Genomic DNA, 5,816 nt, shown 5'->3' with positions numbered 1-5,816 from the left:
TTGAGCTAATAAATAAATTCAGCAAGGTGGCAGGTTATAAAATTAATGTGTAAAAATAATTAATGTTTCTATACATAAGCAATGACCTAACCAAGGTGTCAGTTAAGGAAAAAGTTCCATTCAAAATAGCAACAAAAAGAACCAAGTATCTAGGAATGAACTTAACTAGGGATGACAGAGAACTACATAGCATTGCTGAAAGAAATCAAAGATGTAAATAGGTGGAAAGGCATTCCCTGCCCATGGATAAGAAGGTTAAATGTAGTTGTTCTAGTTTGCAAGCTGCAGATATACCAGAAACAGAATGGCTTTTAGAAAGGGGAATTTAATAAGTTACAGGTTTACAGTTCTAAGGCTGAGAAAATATCCCAATTAAAATAAGTCTATAGAAATGTCCAATTTAAGGCATCCAGAGAAAGATACCTTGGTTCAAGAAGGCCGATGAAGTTCAGGGTTTATCTCTCAGCTGGAAGGGTACATGGTGAACATGGCAGCACCTACTGGCTTTCTCATGGCTCTATAAAAGGGACTCTCCAAAATGTTTCCTCTTTTAAAGGATTCCAGTAAGCAATTCCACCTTGAATGGGTGGAGAAACACCTCCATAGAAATCATCTAATCAGAAGTTACCACCCACAATTGGGTGGGTTACATCTCCATGGAAACAATCAAAATGGTCCCACCCAGCAATATTGAATGAGGATTAAAGGACATGGCTTTTCTGGGGTCTACCACAGATTCAAACTGGCACAGTAGTTAAGATCTAAATTCTAACCAAATTGATCTACAGAGTCAATGCAGTACAAATCAAAATCCCATCAACCCTCTTTGAAGACTTGGAAAAGCTAGTTATCAAATTAATCTGGAAGGAAAAGAGACCCTAGATATCTAAAGGCATCCCAGAAAAGAGGAATTAAGTAGGAGGATTAACACTCCCCAATTTTAAAACTAATTATAAAGCCACAGTGGTCAAACCAGCATGATGCTGGCACAAAAATGGAACTATTGACCAAGAGAATTGAATCAAGAGTGCAGAAATAGACCACCAAATCTATGATAAACCGATCTTCAACAAGGCCCTCAAATCCACTGAACTGGAACAAAATAGTCTTTTCAATAAATGGGCAAGGGAGAACTGGATATCAATAGCCAAAACAATTAAAGAGGACCCTTACCTTACACCCCATCCAAAAATTAACTCAAATTGGATCAAGCACTTAATCATAACAACCAGTAATGTGTAGGCAACAGTGGCTCAATACTATAAAGCTTTTAGAAGAAAATGTAAGGAAGTATCTTCAAGACCTAGTAATAGGAGGTAGCTTCCTAAACTTTATACCTAACGCACAAGTAACAAAAGAAAAAAATAGATAAATGGGAACTCCTCAAAATCAAATGCTTTTGTGCTTCAAAAGGGTTTGTCATAAAGGTGAAGAGGCAGCCAACTCAATGGGAGAAAATATTTGGAAATCACACCGAATAAAGGTTTGAGATCCTGTATTTAGAAAGAAATCATACCACTCAACAACAAAAGAACAAACAGCCCAATTATGAAATGGGCTAAAGATATGAATAGGCGTTTTTCTGAAGAGCAAATACAAATGACTCAAAAAACCATCTGAAGAAAGGGAGAAGGCACTGGGAGAACCTGTGCCACTGGAGATATATGTAGAGCAACTGAATTGTTGGAAAAACTACAAAGGATTGGAGAAGTACCATCACAAAAACTTCAGGCTTTACAAAGAGTTCTTCAGAGTGAATTTTGCAATGCTGGAAGAGAGGTATATGAACATGTCTGTGAGATTGTAGACATCAGTAGCAGTCCTGAAGTGAGAGCTAAGGCAACTGCACAGGCTACTGTGGCTGTGTTTGCTGCCAGTGAAGGACATTATAATCCTTGAGTGCTTGAGCTGCCAAAAACAGAAGAGGGCCATGGATTCAATATTATGGGAGGGAAAGAACAAATCTCCCCAATCTATATATCCCAAATAATTCCTGGTGGTGTTGCTGATAGACATGGGGGCCTCAAATGAAGAGATCAACTCCTTCCTGCTAATAGAGTAAGCACTGAAGGAGAACATCATGAAAAAGCTGTAGAACTGCTGAAAGCTGCTCATGGAAAGGTTAAATTAGTAGTACGATATACACCCAGAGTCTTAGAAGAAATAGAATCACGTTTTGAAAAAATGATATCAGCAAAACACAGACAATAGACCTAATGCAGTTCAAAACTTTATATTCCATTTTGCTTTTAGCTGAAGAAGGTTTACTTATGACCTACAGGAGTTGCAATGTCAATAATTGTAAAAACCAAAAACTTACCATGAAATTCTCCTTATCACTTTATAAATGCCTATTTTAACATTATATATATAAACTCCAGAGATGCATGACTTTTTCTGACAAGAATAAGTAAAAGGTGATGAGGGCAATTCTGTCCTCCTGTTTTTACAGGTCTTTTTCAAATGCAGATTTTGTCATAAAGTTCTTATAGATCCTTAAAAATGCTTTTTTAATATTAAAATTTACTTTTACATTCTTAATCTTTTTAAACAAAGCTTTCTTCATTTGGCTCCTTATTTTAAAATAATAGTTCTCCAATTCCTTTTTTTTCTTTCTCTATTTTTTTAATCTGTAAGATTTCTTTACAGTTTTCCAAGAAATTAAACATACAGTCTCAGCTACAGCAGTTCATTACACTGCCAATGTTAACATCACTGCTGCATTTTGTACTTTGAAAACACACATATATAATGAACAGTAGATCATAACCAAGCACAGTGGAAGTCTTTTACTTTTATTTAAACATAATGTATAATGCATATTAATTTGTACTGATTTATAAAAGTTTTTAAACACCAATCATTGCTAAAATATGTATTCTTTCATAATATTTGAGCAGTGATGCAAGAGGATGTAATTTGATTGCTAGCATTCCTGATTACATCCCTATCTATTTATAGTCAATAATATCATAAATTACAGTGTAAAAACAGGTTCAGATCTCATTTTTTGCAAAATTTTTGATACTATTCATATTTATTTAAATGTATTTCTTATATTTTAGTTCTTTCAGTACTAGAGATGAGTCAGTTAGTTTGTAGTGGGAAATAGCAAAAGCAAAGGTTTTACCTTTAACCTCACTAGCCTTGAGAGTTACACACTCTTACCAGCTTAATTTAAAGGAGTGATTTTAAATAGGAAGAAGAGAGATTATATTCATGATGTATGGAAATTATAAGGCTGATGTATTAATAAAAATCTGCAGACTTCTTGTCAAAATGCACAGAAACTAATTTGTATTAAAATTACTGGATATATGCTGGAGAGGATGCGGAGAAAGAGGCACACTTATCCACTGTTGGTGGGAATGTCAAATGGTGCAACCACTGTGGAAGGCAGTTTGGCGGTTCCTCAAAAAGCTGAATATAGAATTGCCATACGACCCAGCAATACCATTGCTGGGAATCTACTCAAAGGACTTAAGGGCAAAGACACAAACGGACATTTGCACACCAATGTTTATAGCAGCGTTATTTACAATTGCAAAGAGATGGAAACAGCTGAAATCTCCATCAACAGAAGAGTGGCTAAACGAACTGTGGTATATACATACGATGGAATACTATGCAGCTTTAAGACAGGATAAACTTATGAAGCATATAATAACATGGATGGACCTAGAGAACATTATGCTGAGTGAGTCTAGCCAAAAACTAAAGCACAAATACTGTATGGTCCCACTGATGTGAACAGACATTTGAGAATAAATTTGGAATATGTCATTGGTAACAGAGTCCAGCAGGAGGTAAAAACAGGGTAAGATAATGGGCAATTGGAGTTGAAGGGATACAGACGGTGTAACAGGACTAGATACAAAAACTCAAAAATGGACAGCACAATAATACCTAACTGTAAAGTAATCATGTTAAAACACTGAATGAAGCTGCATCTGAGCTATAGGTTTTTGTTTTGATTTGTTTTGTTTTGTTTTGATTTTACTATTACTACTTTTATTTTTTTCTCTATATTAACATTCTATATCTTTTTCGGTTATGTTGCTAGTTCTTCTAAACCGATGCAAATGTACTAAGAAATGATGATCATGCATCTATGTGATGATGTTAAGAATTACTGATTGCATATGTAGAATGGTATGATTTCTAAATGTTGGGTTAATTTCTTTTTTTCCGTTAATTAAAAAAAAAAAGAGAGAGAGAAGGGGTAATTGGAGCTGAAGGGATACAGACTGTACAATGGGACTGGATATAAAAACTCAGAAATGGACAGCACAATACTACCTAATTGTAATGCAATTATGTTAAAACACTGAATGAAGCTGCATGTGAGGTATAGGTTTTTTTGTTTGTTTGTTTGTTTTCTTTCTATTATCGTTTTAATTCTTATTCTGTTGTCTTTTTATTTCTTTTTCTAAATCGATGCAAATGTACTAAGAAATGATGAATATGCAACTATGTGATGTTATTAAGAATTACTGATTGTACATGTAGAATGGAATGATTTCTAATTGTTTTGTTAATTCTTTTTTTAATTAATAAAAAAAAGATAAAACTTAAAAAAAAATTACTGGATATAGAGAGGCAATCTTTGTTTAAAATTCAAATTATGAAGGGAATTTTGAGAGTTTTTTTTTTATTTCTCTTGTCCACTGGATATCACTGTTTTACTGAAAGGTAGCTATTAGTGTATGACCATGATTGAAGTCCTTTTTCAAGGCTGAAATTAAAGAGTTGAGGTTCATTTTTAGTCAGAACTTAAAGGAGAAGTATATTTTTAAAACATTTTAACAAGTGACAGATCTTAAAAAGAAGATAATGGTTTGGAAGATAATGAAATGAAATCTGACATAAGTATCTACCCTGTATAAAAAGTGGGCATTTTGTGACATTCCTTCAGGGAGACTAGAAATGCATATCTTTCCTGCATGTTTGTGAGCTCTGTGAGTCTTAAAAGATTATTTCAGTTTTCAAAGATTTTCAGAGTAATAAGTCAGTTGGCATTGTTAGTTATCATTTAGGTATTGAACACTGGATTGCATGGTTGACTGCATCTTTACTCCACTTCAAAATGTGCTTGTATTAATAGGATCATGTTGCAAATTGTATGTTTTCAAAATTAATTGATGTTTTTAAAATGTTGAGACCAAAGTAGTATAGAAGAATTATGGACTTATTTTAATTTAATTGTAAAATTATTAAAGGTATTTGTTATAGAGCTATATATATAAAGAGAGGTATTAGTGCATATAAAAACAGTAATATTTTTGTTATGCTTTTATTCTTGCATTACAGGGTGTTCTAGTTTGCTAGCTGCCAGAATGTAATATACCAGAAACAGAATGGCTTTTTAAAAGGGGAATTTAATAAGTTGCTAATTTGCAATTCTAAGGCTGAGAAAATGTCCCAATTAAAACAAGTCCAATCTAAGGCATCCAGGGAAAGATACCTTAGTTCAAGAAAGCCAAAGAAGTTCAGGGTTTCTCTCTCAAGTGAGAAGGCACATGATGAACACAGTCAGGGTTTCTCTCTCAGCTGGAAGGGCACATGGCGAACACTGCGTCATCTGCCAGCTTTCTCTCCTGGCTTTCAGTTTCATGAAGCTCCCCAGGAGGCGTTTTCCTTTTTCATTTCCAAAGGTCACTGACTGGTGGACTCTCTGCTTCTTGGTGCTGCAGCATTCTCTGCTCTCTCTGAATCTCTTGGATTGCTTTCTTGTCATTCTTTTTTATAGAATTCCAGTAAATTTATCAAGACCCATCCGAATGGGTGGAGACATGTCTCACCTAATCCAGTTTAAC

The 5,816-nt window shown here is 34.4% G+C and overlaps 1 pseudogene; it reads left to right on the top strand.

Moving 5' to 3' along the window:
- Positions 1 to 1,566: 1,566 nt before the first annotated feature.
- Positions 1,567 to 2,775, top strand: LOC143645667 (protein lin-7 homolog C pseudogene; annotated as a pseudogene).
- The last annotated feature ends 3,041 nt before the right edge of the window (positions 2,776 to 5,816 follow it).

This window comes from Tamandua tetradactyla, chromosome 9, assembly GCF_023851605.1.
Source record: "Tamandua tetradactyla isolate mTamTet1 chromosome 9, mTamTet1.pri, whole genome shotgun sequence".
Taxonomy (NCBI): Eukaryota; Metazoa; Chordata; class Mammalia; order Pilosa; family Myrmecophagidae; genus Tamandua; species Tamandua tetradactyla.
Note: the sequence above shows the minus strand (reverse complement) of the source record. Positions and strands in the feature narration are given on the sequence as shown.